The following is a 17,365-nucleotide window of genomic DNA, read 5'->3' on the forward strand; positions in this document are numbered from 1 at the left end:
CTCTGGTTTTGGATTGGGTGCGTGTCTCTTTCTGTCTCTCTCTCTCTGGTTTTGGATTGGGTGCGTGTCTCTTTCTGTCTCTCTCTCGCTGGTTTTGGATTGGGTGCGTGTCTCTTTCTGTCTCTCTCTCGCTGGTTTTGGATTGGGTGCGTGTCTATTGCTTCGGTGACTGTTCTGGCTTTTCTGCCTGTCAGCTTGACTTAGAGGGGCCCTGGTCAAAAGTAGTGCACTTTGTAGGGAATAGTGTGCCAGACGATGTCTCTGGTTTCTGCTACCTCAGCTTGCCTGGTGGAAGACTGTTGGGGAGGGTATATGGGGTGGGGTAGTATAGGCTCAAGGGCTTTCTGTACAGATTGACAAGAACATTTGGTATTTTGTTGGTTGCGAGTGACGTTACAGGGATGAGGGTCAATTGGGTAGTGATGAACCGTCCATATGCTTGACTATTGGAAGGGGGTCGGGAAGCGGTGGTCGGGAAGACGGGGGGGTAACCCCTTCGCTTGTAAGATTTCAGGGTTTCTATGAAAAATAAAAAAAACTCTAATTTGTTTGTTAGTTTCTAGTTGAGGTTGATAAGGCCGTGTTTCTAGCTTTCGAAGCGTTTTGTTTCAACGCTGGTTTCTTTGACAACCACATGCCTTGTGTATTCTCTGGTTCGGGTCTGTAGTCGTCGTCGTGTGGAGATACTATCAGACACTGCAGCAGTGTATTACAAGGGTTTGACTGAAGAGCAGCGCTGACTTGGGACCACAGATCAACCAGATGTCAGAGGGACATCTGCCAGGTGTTTTACTTCAGACTTGTAGAGCAGCTCTGACTTGGGACCACAGATCAACCAGATGTCAGAGGGACATCTGCCAGGTGTTTTAGGTCAGACTTGTAGAGCAGCTCTGACTTGGGACCACAGATCAACCAGATGTCAGAGGAACATCTGCCAGGTGTTTTACTTCAGACTTGTAGAGCAGCTCTGGTAAAGAACATGTGGTGCATAAGATGAACCCTGTTTTCCAGTTGAAGAAGCAGTTCCAGTTATGTACATTCGTAGATCAGTTCCAAGGAAAGTGCCACGTTGAAATTCAAAGCCCTTCGATTTGGAGATCTGCCTGCCGTCTGTGTTAACCCAGTACTTACTCTCTACTCTGGCCAAAGAGGGATACCATGTCCATTCTTGAAAGCCAGACTTTGACCACTTTATACAGCCTTTTGTTAACGAATGACCACACGGTTTCAGCCAAATACCTACTTTTCAGTACTTTATAAACGGCAAGGATTGTAAAAATAGAACGGCAATTTCAGGGGGAAAGGAATTGATTTGTTTCATTGTCTCATCTGTTGTCATTGTATGGTGTTGGTGTGCAACAACTTCAAAACATAAACCTTACAACGCAGAATACCTCAGAAAATAAATCCATGTAAAGCTTGACAGCCTCCATGGCGTTGTTAGTTCCTGTACATTTTGCCCTCTTGATGCTCCACATGCTTTCCCCACTTTTATTTCCACTTTTATCCCTCACACGGCATGTAGCACATAGTGGACGTGTCATAGCTTCTTTTTTTCTTCTTCTGGGGACTTTTTAAGACGGGTCTCTCATTCAGTCCCTCCCTCTGAGCCAGAGATAAAGAGAGAAGGAGATCATTGGGAGTGAAAGGAACACTAATTCACATTCTAGAATTCATTTTGGGATCTCGCTTGATCTTGAAGTCACGAAAGAGAAAATATCTTCATCTATATCTGCTGATTTGAACTGGAGCTCGGTGTCCTCCTCTCTTCTCTTTAATTCTTTTTAAACTAGAGATGCTCAGAGGCCAAAGGTCAATCTGTTAAAGTCCTATAATCCCCATTCTTTCCTTTGGAGACCTCTTTTTATTCATCATCTACATTCTCATCATTAAAACTGAATGTAACGACACAAACTAACCTCACGATTCTACCTTGACAGATGAAAGAAAAACAGAGACTATATATGTACATATGTATAACACACAACACACAATGCATTGTATATATACAGATCTCCTAGAGACAGATACATACTTATCTTGTGGAAAGGGGAAAAAACCTTTTCCCTTTGTTTGATTCAGGGAACTAAAGTCCAGTGCAGTATGTTAGATATCACTCCCATGCCCATTGCTCTCTTTCTGACTGTATGTTGCATGTATTCTCCCCATGATGCAGCAGTGGGCAGGGGGCGGCTGAGTTTGAACTAGTGGAGCTTTTAGAGTAGGTAGGTCGTCTTTTGAAACCTGATTATGTGAAGGGGGGTGGGGTTTTGAAATGACACTGTAGAGACAGTATATTTATGAGACAGAAGAAGAAGGAGGAGCACAGAAAAAGCAGAAGTCAGTGGTGGATGTGAATAGCACTTCATGGTCCCATTATAATCTGTCCTTTATCAGGTTAGGTGTAGCCTGCGATATGTCAACTCCTGACTAAAGTCTTGTGTTTTTCAACTTGGATTTGGCACAGATTAAGGAAGGAAGGAAGGAAGGAAGGAAGGAAGGAAGGAAGGAAGGAAGGAAGGAAGGAAGGAAGGAAGGAAGGAAGGAAGGAAAAGAGGACATTCAGTGATGTCACTTGATATACCTCCTTCAGTGTCCAATTGGATCAACACAAGGATTCAGATTGGTTGGATATTTTTTGCATGCCAGTGTACATACATTGTAAAAGATTGTTGCTGGAGTGGGCAGTTGTTTACGAAAGTGGAATGTACGCAAGACAGATTCCAATGTGTTTAAATATGAAATATTTGCCCTTGAAAGAAGCCATCCTTTTCTCAGAAAGAGGTGTGCTCTTAAGGTTTGTTTTTGTCGCTGCAACTGCTCTTGTAGTGTTTTTTTGCTAAAGCTCTTTTAAGAATAACTTTTTCCTTCTTTAAAGTAAAAAAAAAGAAACAATTGTGAGTGTGTGAGTGCCTGTATGTGTTGCTGCTTGACGGTGTCAAATAGTTTCCTCTTGTCGGGCCTGTGGAGCCTGCGCCCTCCAACCACACTGTAGCCTGAGCTGCGTTTGCAACACACAACTAGCAGTGCTCTGACTAACGTTTTTGGAACACTGACACTGGTTTAATAGTGCAAGGCCGAAGCGTTGCAGTTCTGAATGCACCCTTCAATGCACCCTTCAATGCTTTCTATAGAAATAATTATATCACTCTCTGCCTCACAGACAAGACACTACATGTCCCAGACACCCCCAGCCAAGACACTACATGTCCCAGACACCCCCAGCCAAGACACTACATGTCCCAGACACACCTCAGCCCAGACACTATGTTGCCCAGACACTACGTTACCCAGACACTACGTTACCCAGACACCCTCAGCCCAGACACTACGTTACCCAGACACCCTCAGCCCAGACACTACGTTACCCAGACGCACCTCAGCCCAGACACTATGTTACCCAGACACCCTCAGCCCAGACACTACGTTACCCAGACACCCTCAGCCCAGACACTACGTTACCCAGACAACCTCAGCCCAGACACTACGTTACCCAGACGCACCTCAGCCCAGACACTATGTTACCCAGACACCCTCAGCCCAGACACTACGTTACCCAGACACCCTCAGCCCAGACACTACGTTACCCAGACCCCCTCAGGGAATTAAGATAACACTGCTCTCACTCTATTCAGGTACTTTCTCTAGATTCTGAGGCCTAGCAGTGATCTATAGTTATTTTTAGTTATTATGATTATTTCATATTTTTTTATATTACTTTTGTATTATTATTCACTGTAAAAAGAAAATGTCAAATGTCCTGAAAAGTTACTTTAATTTAATTTTGTCTTTTGTTTTCTCCCTTTTTAATTTTTTTTATTATATTTTATAAAATGTAGATTAAGATCCCAAATCTAATGAATGTCTGTCTACTTCTCAGCTCAGGTGGAGAGGGTCCTCAAAGCACGTAAACTGCCCTCTCTACGCACCGTGCCTCAGACTCTGTGGCGTATATACTGGGGACCACATAGTGGCTACTTAACACTGCCGTAAGGCTACATAACACTGTCATAAGGATGACATAACAGGTCCTAGATGCTACTGTACCTTTATAAGCTGACATGGCACTTTGACTGCCACCTCACTGGAAGTGTAACCCTGTATTCCTCTCTCACAAACACAACACCTCTGAACACAACCGTGTGAGTACTGCCTTCTGGCTCACCTGCCAATCAAACGTCAGCGTTAGCGCTGTCATCTTCTCAGAACATCAACAAATCACCTCACAGAACCGTCTGACCTAAACAAAAGGCACCTCTGCAACTTCTAAAACCACAGTCATCAAGTTGAGGGAGAAACTATCATCCACAGCCAGCCAGTCAACCGAAAAGTCATTTTATTCGCAGTTCCTTTGAAGTTTTGCGACAAAAATGGAAAATGTATATATCAGTTAGCTTGTTTTGTTTGCAGCTTTTTGTGCTTGTTTTGTTCAAAGTGCTGCTGAGTGGTTGATGATGGATGACTGACCGGCTTGCTGTTGTGTGGGACTTCAGCAAATGTTTTGCTATTCTGGTAAGCCTACGTACATCTTTTGTTGCGTACCTACCTGGCGATACGTTTTGAAAATAACCTTCTGACTTTGGTTGCTAATTCTTCATATTTTGCGTTTGAACTTGGCAATCCTTCTTTATATATTCGTAATGCTTGGTGTGGTGCTGGTGTCGGTGCTGGTGTGGTCTGGTGCTGGTTTGTGATGCCTGCGATGGCGATATCAGTTTGGTCGGTGTTCTATAAAAGGTTTTCAAACGCTGGGTGTCTGACTTCTAGCCCTACTGCAGGTATGATCCGAGACTGGTTTATTCTTAATGAATGAAATACTTCTACTTACTTACTTGGTGACTTTTCCTAGCTAAGGCTTTGCTAACTTAACTCGGCTTTCTAACAGGCGAACCGATGCCCTCTATTCAGGGCCTGGTGTTTCCTCTGTATTTCCGAGAGAGATTTCTGGGTTTGTTGATATACCTCATGCTATCCAGATGGAGTAGGTAGGGGGCGCTGTTGTTGTGGAAAGCAATGTCTCGCCCCCTGTTATAGAAGGGTTCCTCATAGCTCGTTTTTCTACTCGGTTCTGTGAGTCCCAACCCGTACCTCACACCCGGAAGCCTTTCTCTCTCTTTCTCCATACAAACTGAAATGGACCTCATTTTTTTCAATATCTACTACTGTTTACAGTTTGGGCAGAACATTGTATAATTTAAATATTTTTCTCTCACTGTAGTTTTTGTTTATGTACATTTATCCAACAATGTTTTTGTACTGTGTGAGTTGGAGTTTTTATTCTAGGCTTGTATGATTGATTGATGTCCGTTTTAATTGAACACTTAAAAGAGGATCACATGAATTATGTTTGATTTGTTGATTGAATGATTGGTTGATTGAATATACTATTTGTTTTTCTTTTCCCCATTTTTTTAATGCAAAATCAGATTTTACTAAATGGGCTAATGAAATAATAAAAAATCTGTCTCCTAATGTGATAAAAAAAAATCTGTGGTCTGTTATTATTTTTTTTATTTTGCATTGAACTTCGGGCTGATTAGATCCATCTTTGTGCATGTGTGTAAAAACATAATATTTTACTGGTTATGTTATTATTGAAATTTGTAATAAATGCCATTTTGGCAACACATTTCAGCTGTACCGTTCTGTAAGGTGGTATGATGCTAGAGCTTCTTTTCAAAACCACTATTCTTCTAATAAATTTTGTTGTGAAAATAATGATCTGATTGTCCTCATTTCAATCTGTGTATGTTGATCAGTTTTGTGTTGTTCAGGGCAGTCTTAGTAGTGTGTGTGTGTGTGTGTGTGTGTGAGTCCGTGTGGGTAGGCTATTATAGGGCAATATTACTGTATAAACAGTATTTTTACATGTGTTTAGTACTGTACAGTATTGTACAGGGTATGTGTATGTCTGTAGTGTGTGTGTGTGTGGTGTAATGTGTGTTAATTGCAGATAGAGCGTTGGTCAGCGAGGGTTAAGTACCGCCCTCCAAGAATACTAACAGGAAGTAAATAAACCTGCTGTTCTCACAGGCCTCCCTCCCCCTTACATGTCAGTCATCCTCTGATTTAGTACTTCTAATCTAGTCTCGCTCTGTCTCTCTCTGTATTTATACATCTCTACACGTCAGTCATCCTCTGATTTAGTACTTCTAATCTAGTCTCGCTCTGTAACTCTCTGTATTTATCCATCTCTTCCTCTCTTGGTCTATTCTTTCCGATTTTCATCTTTAATTTGTTCGTCCTGTCTGTTGAATTCTTTCACAGTAAAAAAAAAAAAAAGTTTACATTTTCTATTCTATTTTAGTCATCTTTGTTCTCTGCTCAATGCCTTTCATCTCTCTCTCTCTCTCTCTCTCTCTCTCTCTCTCTCTCTCTCTCTCTCTCTCTCGCAGTGCATGCTGGGTGTTTTTGGAGTTTGAGTGTTTGGTGTGGAAAGCTCTATCCTAACTAACTTTCTTGATTCCTTTCTTTACATGTTATTTTCTATGGTGGAGGGTTAATGCAATATTTGTTTTAGCGGTATCCAAAGTTTTTTTTCAAAGTTAGGGTGGAAGAGGACAGAGAAACTTTCCTGGGGTTTGGAAGTTGTGGTGTGCGCGATGGCTTCTCAGCCTAGCGCGGAGGAGACGCTGTCTATACAGCATGGATTCAGGTGTGTTCCTGAGAACGGAGTTAAGGTGGAGGAGGTTCTGCTCGCGGTCGGTGAACAGGTAGGAGCTGAGTTTATACATTCTGCTTCTAGAATGAACAAAGCTGTGGTTGTGTTCATGAAAAGGGCTAATTTGGTTGGTAGGCTAATTGCTAGCGGAATATTTGTAAGGGATGTGTTGGTGTCAATTTCACCTCTCTCTACCCCTTCAACAAGAGTTGTAGTGGCAAATTTGCCTCCGTTTATCACGGATGATCAAATTAGGAAAGAGCTGAGTCGTTTTGGTAAGTTTGCTAGCGGTTTCCGTGTACTGTCAGCAGGGTTTCAGGCAGATGCCGTTAAACACGTTGTTTCGTTCCGGAGGCAAGTGTTTATGTTTCTGAACAACAACGAGCAACAGCTAAATGTGCACTTTAAAGTGAGACATGGGGAGGGGCTCTATGCAGGTTTTGCCAGCACAGATAGTCTACGGTGTTTTGAATGTGGGGATTTGGGGCACAAGAGTTTTGCGTGCCCACACAAAGGCCGTAGAAAAGGTGAGGGTACAAGCGCCAGTGGGGGAAATCGAGGTCAAAGTGCAGGGGGTAAGGAGATGCAGACAGCAGAGGCTGGACCTAGTCAGGTTAGAGATGGTGGGGTAGATGAGGCTGGGCCTAGTCAGGCTAGAGATGGTGGGGTAGCTGTAGCTGAGTTTAGTCAGGCTAGAGATGGTGGGGTAGTGGAGGATGGGTCTAGTCAGGCTAGAGATGGTGGGGAAGCCGAGGCCGGGTCTAGTCAGGCTAGAGATGGTGGGGTAGCTGAGGCTGGGCCTAGTTATGCTATGGAGGGTGCTGGGTCTAGGCAGGATATGGATGGTGGTATAGCAGAGGCTGAGTCTAGTCAGGCTATGGATGGTGGGGTAGCTGAGGCTGGCCCAAGTCATGCTATGGAGGGTGGTGTAGATGATGCTGGGCCGAGTCATGCTATGGAGGGTGGTGCAGATGATGCTGGGCCGAGTCATGCTATGGAGGGTGGTGTAGATGATACTGGGTCTAGTCAGGTTATTCTAGTGGATGAGGAGAGTATAGTGGGGAAGTGTAAGAGATTAGGGGGGGAGGAGGAGGGTGTCAAGAGGAAAAGGAAAAAGGGTGTGGACAAAGGCACCATGGAAATGTTGCCTGTTGCTGTGGGTGAGGCCCTAACCAGAGAGAAAGGGCAGGTGGTCAGGGTGGGAGATAGAGAAGAGGAGGAAAGTGAGTCTGAGGAAGAGGATGAGGAGTTATTTTTTTCAGACTCCTCTTCAATTGGCCCGGAGCTGACAGCCAGTCAACCAGAGGGGTCTAAGTACACGTTGAGAGAACTGACAAGGTTCCTGAATGAGACTAAGGGGAAAAAAGTTAATCTTGAGGCTTTTTTTCCTGATTCTAGAAAGTTTGTAAGATCAGTACAACATGCTATGAGAAATGAGGGGCATGGTGTCCTCTCACCCAAGAAACGGTTTAGGTTGAGGAAGTGGGTCACAACAGTGCGTAAAGGTTTACCTTCAGACACTGTTTAAATGTTTAATTTCTTACTGACACTGGGGCTTTTTGAGCTTTCCTATTGGTCTATTTCTCTGCTGGCTTTTCTCCCACTTCTTATGGAGACTCTTCGGGTAGGCTCGCTTAATATAAATGGTGCCAGAGATGCGGGAAAGAGGAGTGTGTTGGGTGAATATGTAAAACAAAAGAAAGTACAGGTGTTGTTTCTGCAGGAGACGCATAGTGATGTGGTGAATGAAGTTGATTGGGGGCTCTGGTGGAAAGGGGCAAGTGTGTTGAGCCATGGGACAAATCTTAGTGCAGGGGTGGCAGTCCTTTTTGCACCGGGTCTGGCTGTAAAAATTTGCTCCTCAAAGGAGGTGTGTAGGGGCAGGTTGCTTGTTGTTAAAGCAGAGATTAACAACATGGGTTTTGTCTTTATAAATGTGTATGCGCCTAACACAGGGAGAGAAAGAGGGGTTCTATTTGGGAGTCTTAGACAGGAACTCTCACAAGTAGCGCCTGAGGAGACGCTGGTGATCGGAGGTGACTGGAACTGTACAATGGATTTTACAAAAGACAGAAATGGGGAAGAGCCTCATTCAGTGTCAGTGGGAGTGTTAAGGGACATCTTTAATCAGTTTGACCTAGTGGATGTTTGGAGAACTAAACATCCAAACACAAGACAGTATACGTGGGTGAAGGTTTTTGGGGCTAGGGTGAGTGCAGCTCGACTTGATCGTTTTTACATGTCCAGGAATCAGAGCAATAGGCTGCTGGGTGCTACCATTCTCCCAGTGGGGTTTTCGGATCACCACATAACCATGGCTCGGCTGTCTATTTCACCAGGGCCCCGGCAGGCATCTTATTGGAAGTTCAATGTAAAGCTCTTACAAGATGCCACTTTTTGCTCAGGTTTCCAGACTTTTTGGGAAAGATGGGGGCAGCGAAGAGAGGAGTATGAGTCTCTGAGTCAATGGTGGGATGTGGGGAAAGTGCAAATTCGGCTTTTCTGTCAACAGTACACAGCTCTCTCATCCTCAGAGGCTAGGAGAGTATTGGGGGAACTAGAGCGGTGTATTAGTGAGATGGAGGTAGAGATGGTGGGGCAAGGCAATGTAGGCCTCCAGGCTAACTTAGCCGAATTACGTAGGGACCTGGGTAGTTTTTTCCAGGTTAAAGCAAAGGGAGCACTTGTAAGAGCTAGGTTCTCCATGCTCAAGGAGATGGATGCTCCCAGCTCCTTCTTCTTTGGTTTGGAAAGACAGAACAGTGAAGCCAAGGGTATGCATTGTCTACGGCTGTCTGATGGGCGGGTGACCTCTGTGGTGGGGGAGATGCGGGAGCGGACTGTGGAGTTTTATACTGAATTGTATAGGGCAGAAATGTGTGATCCTATGTGTGCTCAGGTCTTGTTCGCAGGACTCCCTAAGCTCTCTCGGGCACAGAGGGATGAAATGGACATTCCTCTGTTGTCACATGAACTGGCAGAGGCCGTAACCCAGATGTCCCCCGGTCGTGCACCCGGGGTCGATGGACTTCCAGTGGAGTTTTACAAAAAATTCTGGGGAACTATTGGACAGGATTTCTTTTGCGTGTTGCGTGAATGCGTCGAGGTAGGAGAGTTGCCGATGAGCTGCCGTCGGGCGGCACTGACTCTCCTGCCCAAAAAAGGGGACTTGTGTGAACTTAAGAACTGGAGGCCTGTGGCATTACTCTGTGCGGACTATAAGATATTTGCCAAGGTCCTCTCTAACAGACTGAAGTCCCATCTGGACTCTATAATACACAAGGACCAGACATATTGTGTACCGGGACGCTCAATCACGGACAACTTGTTCTTGATTAGGGACATGTTGGACTTGTCGAGAGGTTCTAATGTGAACTTTGGACTGGTCTCTTTAGATCAAGAGAAGGCTTTTGATAGAGTGGATCATGAGTATCTGTTTAATGTGATGTCTGTGTTTGGGTTTGGGAAGAGCTTTGTGAACTGTGTGAAGCTGTTGTATGCTGGGGCGTCATGTATGGTTAAGGTGGGAGGGGCGCTCAGTAGGCCTGTCTGGGTGAGACGGGGCATTAGACAAGGATGCCCTCTATCTGGGCAGCTGTACACACTAGCCATTGAGCCTTTTTTAGGACTGCTACGCAGGAGACTGCGGGGAGTGTGCTGGACAGGCATGGAGGTGGTGACAGGAATAGCAGTCTCAGCATATGCAGATGATGTTTCTGTGATGGTCAGGGATGGGCAAGATATGCAGGAGCTAGAGACCAGTCTGAAGGTGTACGAGGGAGCTTCATCAGCTAAGGTAAACTGGGGAAAGAGCAAAGCTCTGTTATGTGGGGCATGGGGGGATAGGGCTCCTCCTCTGCTTCCAGGGGGTTTGCAGTGGGGTTGTGAAGGGCTTAAAGTGTTGGGGGTGTACCTGGGCTCGGAGAGGTGGGTCAGCAAGAACTGGGAGGGGCTGTCACAGGCAGTGGTGTCAAGACTGGCCAGGTGGAGGTGGCTCCTGTCCCAAGTGTCATATAGAGGGAGGGTGCTGATAATCAACAACCTGGTGGCATCTTCCTTGTGGCATAAACTGGCTGTCCTCAACCCCCCCGCCGGTCTGCTTGCAGACCTGCAACGCAAGCTGGTGGACTTCTTTTGGTCGGGCCATCACTGGCTGAAGGCAGCAGTGTTGTACATGACCGTCCACGAAGGAGGACAGGGCCTGGTGGAACTGGAGAGCAGGATGGCTGCTTTCCGGCTAAAGGCGGTGCAGAGACTGCTGTACCATACTGATGTTGGCTGGAGGGAACCAGCATGCGCGCTGCTGAGGAGAGCTGGCGGATTAGGGTTGGACCGGCAGCTGTTCCTCATGAAGCTGGAGAGGCTGAGTACAGCAGGTCTCTCAGAGTTTTACTCTGCGGTGCTGAGGGCCTGGCAGCTGCTAAGGCCCACACGAGAAGGGGGTGTGGAGCCTGGGCAGTGGGTGTGGGAGGAGCCTATTTTCCACAACCCAGCCATCCCTTTGAGATCGGTTCAGTCGGCCACCCTGCAGAGGCAACTGATGGCAGGGGGTTTACAAAGGCTAGGTGACCTGAGACTGCTGGGAGAGGAGGGGTGGAAAACCCCGGAGGTCTTGGCGCAACAAACAGGAATAACGTCTCTTAGGCTGCTGGAGAGATTCCTGGAGGAGGTCCAGGAGGCACTGTCTGAGCCGGTAAGGGGGGTGTTTGAGAGGCCAAAGGGAGAGGGGCCACCAATGTTTCCGCCACTGCAGGTGACGGCAGAGACTGGAGACTGGCAAGGGGGTCTGGAGGACTTGTTAGATTTTAACACTCCGAGCCTGGGGGAGTTTGAGGGGGTGGGAGGTAAAGCCCTCTACAACCTCTGCGTTAAGGTTAGGAACATTAGAAGCCTAACAGGAGTGAAGGCACATCAGTGGCAGGGGGTATGTGGGGCGGAGAGTATGGTGGGTTTTAGATGGAGGGCGCTCTACAAACCCCCAGTACCAAAGAGGTCAGGGGACCTCCAGTGGAGGGTTCTTCATGGAGCCCTGGCCACTAACAGCTGGTTGGCACGTGTTGATCCGGGAATTGGGCAGGGGTGTCCTTTCTGTCAAATGAAAGAAACTGTGATTCATGTGTTTTCTGTGTGCACCAGGTTAATGCCATTAATGTCTCTGTTGGAATGTCTGTGTGAGAGGTTGGGGGTGGTTTTTGCTGTTGGGATGTTTATAATGGGATACAGGTATTCGAGTAAGGAGAAAGAAAAATGTGTTTTGTTGAATTTTCTGTTTGCTCAGGCAAAATTAGCTATTTGGCTAACAAGGAGAAACAGGGTCAAAGGTGGGGGGATAACAGACCCTTTACTACTGTTTAATGGGATGGTCTCTGCGCGCCTTAGGGTTGAGTTTGAGTTCTATAAACTGATCAAATGTGTGGAGATGTTTGAGGAGATATGGTGTGTTGGGGGGGCTGTCTGTATTGCTGGGGAAGATGTTTTGGATATACGGTTGTAGGAGAGGATATTGTTTTTGTGTATGGTGATGGTGGTTTGTATCATGTGGTAGATGGAAAGGTGAGTATGGTACATGTATGCAGTACAGGATATATTTTTGTTTTTTTATTTTAGGGGGGGGTGAGTTTTAAATGAAATGAGAATGTTTCAATAAAGAAAGACAAAAAGTCTCTCTCTCTCTCTCTCTCTCTCTCTCTCTCTCTCTCTCTCTCTCTCTCTCTCTCTCTCTCTCTCTCTCTCTCTCTCTCTCTCTCTCTCTCTCTCTCTCTCTCTCTCTCTCTCTCTCTCTCTCTCTCTCTCTCTCTCTCTCTCTCTCTCTCTCTCTCTCTCTCTCTCTCTCTCTCTCTCTCTCTCTCTCTCTCTCTCTCTCTCTCTCTCTCTCTCTCTCTTTCCCCTATATCTGTAACATTCTTGGAAGCATCCACCCGTGTATGTGGCTCTTCATCTCCTGTCCTGTGGTCCCTCTGCAGGGTTTGACACATTGCAGAGAGGGCATGATGATGAGCTAACTCTACTGTTAAAGCAATGAGCTTTTCTCTCTCTCTCTTTTGCTCTGTCCATCTCACACAAACTCTTTCTCCATCTCAACCTCTCTGTTCCACACACTTCATCTCTCTTAACCTCTCCATCCCTCCTCCTCCCTCTCTTCTTCTCTCTGTTCCACACACTTCATCTCTCTTAACCTCTCCATCCCTCCTTCTCCCTCTCTTCTTCTCTCAGTTTTTACAGGGCCTGAGGAAAGAGGCCTCAGCATTAGAGAGTGGGAGAAATAGAAAAAGAGAACAGACAGCTTTTCAGGGCATAGGAAATAGGTCATCCTCGTATGAAATATTTATTCCTCTCGTTGTGCCTAAAGCTCCAAAAGGCCTTTGTGTGTGTGTGTGTGTGTGTGTGAGATGGGTTGATAAGCCAACAAGCTCACCCAGTCTGACTGCAGAATTAGACGTTCATCCACCTTCTCCAAATGTCCTTTCAAAGTGTTTTTCTCCTGCTGCTCTGTATTGTTCTATTTCTCCAAAAGTCACATTTAGAAGTTAAGGGTTAAATTCAGTCAATCATTCTAAATGGTTAAGGTTTGGGATAGAGTTAAAACATTAATTTCAGGACCTCATTCTACTGGTTACGGTAAGGGTTAAGGTTTGGGATAGAGTTAAAACATTAATTTCAGGACCTCATTCTAATGGTTAAGGTAAGGGTTAAGGTTTGGGATAGAGTTAAAACATTATTTCAGGACCTCATTCTACTGGTTACGGTAAGGGTTAAGGTTTGGGATGGGGTTAAAACATTAATTTCAGGACCTCATTCTACTGGTTACGGTAAGGGTTAAGGTTTGGGATAGAGTTAAAACATTAATTTCAGGACCTCATTCTACTGGTTACGGTAAGGGTTAAGGTTTGGGATAGAGTTAAAACATTCATTTCAGGACCTCATTCTACTGGTTACGGTAAGGGTTAAGGTTTGGGATAGAGTTAAAACATTCATTTCAGGACCTCATTCTACTGGTTACGGTAAGGGTTAAGGTTTGGGATAGAGTTAAAACATTAATTTCAGGACCTCATTCTACTGGTTACGGTAAGGGTTAAGGTTTGGGATGGGGTTAAAACATTAATTTCAGGACCTCATTCTACTGGTTAAGGTAAGGGTTAAGGTTTGGGATAGAGTTAAAACATTAATTTCAGGACCTCATTCTACTGGTTACGGTAAGGGTTAAGGTTTGGGATAGAGTTAAAACATTAATTTCAGGACCTCATTCTACTGGTTACGGTAAGGGTTAAGGTTTGGGATGGGGTTAAAACATTAATTTCAGGACCTCATTCTACTGGTTAAGGTAAGGGTTAAGGTTTGGGATAGAGTTAAAACATTAATTTCAGGACCTCATTCTAATGGTTAAGGTAAGGGTTAAGGTTTGGGATAGAGTTAAAACATTATTTCAGGACCTCATTCTACTGGTTACGGTAAGGGTTAAGGTTTGGGATGGGGTTAAAACATTAATTTCAGGACCTCATTCTACTGGTTACGGTAAGGGTTAAGGTTTGGGATAGAGTTAAAACATTAATTTCAGGACCTCATTCTACTGGTTACGGTAAGGGTTAAGGTTTGGGATAGAGTTAAAACATTCATTTCAGGACCTCATTCTACTGGTTACGGTAAGGGTTAAGGTTTGGGATAGAGTTAAAACATTCATTTCAGGACCTCATTCTACTGGTTAAGGTAAGGGTTAAGGTTTGGGATAGAGTTAAAACATTATTTCAGGACCTCATTCTACTGGTTAAGGTAAGGGTTAAGGTTTGGGATAGAGTTAAAACATTAATTTCAGGACCTCATTCTACTGGTTAAGGTAAGGGTTAAGGTTTGGGATAGAGTTAAAACATTAATTTCAGGACCTCATTCTACTGGTTAAGGTAAGGGTTAAGGTTTGGGATAGAGTTAAAACATTCATTTCAGGACCTCATTCTACTGGTTAAGGTAAGGGTTAAGGTTTGGGATAGAGTTAAAACATTCATTTCAGGACCTCATTCTACTGGTTAAGGTAAGGGTTAAGGTTTGGGATAGAGTTAAAACATTAATTTCAGGACCTCATTCTACTGGTTAAGGTAAGGGTTAAGGTTTGGGATAGAGTTAAAACATTAATTTCAGGACCTCATTCTACTGGTTAAGGTAAGGGTTAAGGTTTGGGATAGAGTTAAAACATTAATTTCAGGACCTCATTCTACTGGTTAAGGTAAGGGTTAAGGTTTGGGATAGAGTTAAAACATTAATTTCAGGACCTCATTCTACTGGTTAAGGTAAGGGTTAAGGTTTGGGATAGAGTTAAAACATTAATTTCAGGACCTCATTCTACTGGTTAAGGTAAGGGTTAAGGTTTGGGATAGGGGTAAAAAAATAAAACAGTGTATATGACTGGGATTCATCACTCAACCTTCTAATTCAGTGTCCTGGGATTACATCCGTGTCCACGTCTGTCTGTACATCCGTCCACCTACTTGATGGTAATAGCACTCACCGAAGGCCCAAAGAACTGTCAACGACTCCAGTCACCATAGACTGTTCTCTCTGCTATCGCACGGAAAGCGGTACCGGAGCACCAAGTCTAGGACCAAAAGGCTCCTTAACAGCTTCTACCCCCAAGCCATAAGACTGCTGTAAAATTAATCAAATGGCCACCTGGACTATTTGCATTGTGTGCCCCCCCCCCCCTCCCCCACATTGTTTTTACACAGCTGCTACTCACTGTTTTTTATCTATGCATAGTCACTTTACCCCAACCCAAAAAATTAGGATATTACCTCGACTAACCTGTACATTGACTCGTTACCAGTACCCCCTGTACAAGTACATAGCCTTGCTACTGTTATTTTATTGTGTTACTTATTTTCTTAAAACTGCATTGTTATTTAAGGGCTTGTAAGTAAGCATTTCACGGTAAGGTCAACACCTGTTGTAATCAGCGCATGTGACAAAATGTGATGTGATCTATGCACTTGTCTGAGTGGCAGAATGGGGAGAATATTAACACGTACACACACAGGGTTAAACACCACAAAGCGTCACAAAGCTTTCACTTGGCAACGGTCAGTCTCTATTTTCTCTGTCTTGCAGTTTCTTTTGCTCTCCATTTCTTTCTCTCGTTCCCTCTCGTACTCCATCTCACCATCTCTCATTGTCTCTTTCTTTTCGCTCTCTCTTACACACTCTCATACACACTTTCTCCACCTCTATCTCTCTCCTCTCATACACACTTTCTCCACCTCTATCTCTCTCTTCTCTCATACACACTTTCTCCACCTCTATATCTCTCTCCTCTCATACACACTTTCTCCACCTCTATCTCTCTCTTCTCTCATACACACTTTCTCCACCTCTATCTCTCTCTTCTCTCATACACACCTTCTCCACCTCTATCTCTCTCTTCTCTCATACACACTTTCTCCACCTCTATCTCTCTCTTCTCTCATACACACTTTCTACACCTCTATCTCTCTCTCCTCTCATACACACTTTCTCCACCTCTATCTCTCTCTTCTCTCATACACACTTTCTCCACCTCTATCTCTCTCTCTCCTCTCATACACACTTTCTCCACCTCTATCTCTCTCTTCTCTCATACACACTTTCTCCACCTCTATCTCTCTCTTCTCTCATACACACTTTCTCCACCTCTATCTCTCTCTTCTCTCATACACACTTTCTCCACCTCTATCTCTCTTCTCTCATACACACTTTCTCCACCTCTCTCTCTCTTCTCTCATACACACTTTCTACACCTCTATCTCTCTCTCCTCTCATACACACTTTCTCCACCTCTATCTCTCTCCTCTCATACACACTTTCTCCACCTCTATCTCTCTCTCCTCTCATACACACTTTCTCCACCTCTATCTCTCTCTTCTCTCAAACACACTTTCTCCACCTCTATCTCTCTCTTCTCTCAAACACACTTTCTCCACCTCTATCTCTCTCTCCTCTCATACACACTTTCTCCACCTCTATCTCTCTCTCCTCTCATACACACTTTCTCCACCTCTATCTCTCTCTTCTCTCATACACACTTTCTCCATCTCTATCTCTCTCTTCTCTCATACACACTTTCTCCATCTCTATCTCTCTCTCCTCTCATACACACTTTCTCCACCTCTATCTCTCTCTCCTCTCATACACACTTTCTCCACCTCTATCTCTCTCTTCTCTCATACACACTTTCTCCACCTCTATCTCTCTCTCCTCTCATACACACTTTCTCCACCTCTATCTCTCTCTTCTCTCATACACACTTTCTCCACCTCTATCTCTCTCTCCTCTCATACACACTTTCTCCACCTCTATCTCTCTCTCCTCTCATACACACTTTCTCCACCTCTATCTCTCTCTCCTCTCATACACACTTTCTCCACCTCTATCTCTCTCTTATCTCATACACACTTTCTCCACCTCTATCTCTCTCTCCTCTCATACACACTTTCTCCACCTCTATCTCTCTCTCCTCTCATACACACTTTCTCCACCTCTATCTCTCTCTCCTCTCATACACACTTTCTCCACCTCTATCTCTCTCTCCTCTCATACACACTTTCTCCACCTCTATCTCTCTCTTCTCTCATACACACTTTCTCCATCTCTATCTCTCTCTCCTCTCATACACACTTTCTCCACCTCTATCTCTCTCTTCTCTCATACACACTTTCTCCACCTCTATCTCTCTCTCCTCTCATA

This window comes from Salvelinus alpinus, chromosome 2 (genome assembly GCF_045679555.1).
Source record: "Salvelinus alpinus chromosome 2, SLU_Salpinus.1, whole genome shotgun sequence".
In the NCBI taxonomy this organism is placed as follows: Eukaryota; Metazoa; Chordata; class Actinopteri; order Salmoniformes; family Salmonidae; genus Salvelinus; species Salvelinus alpinus.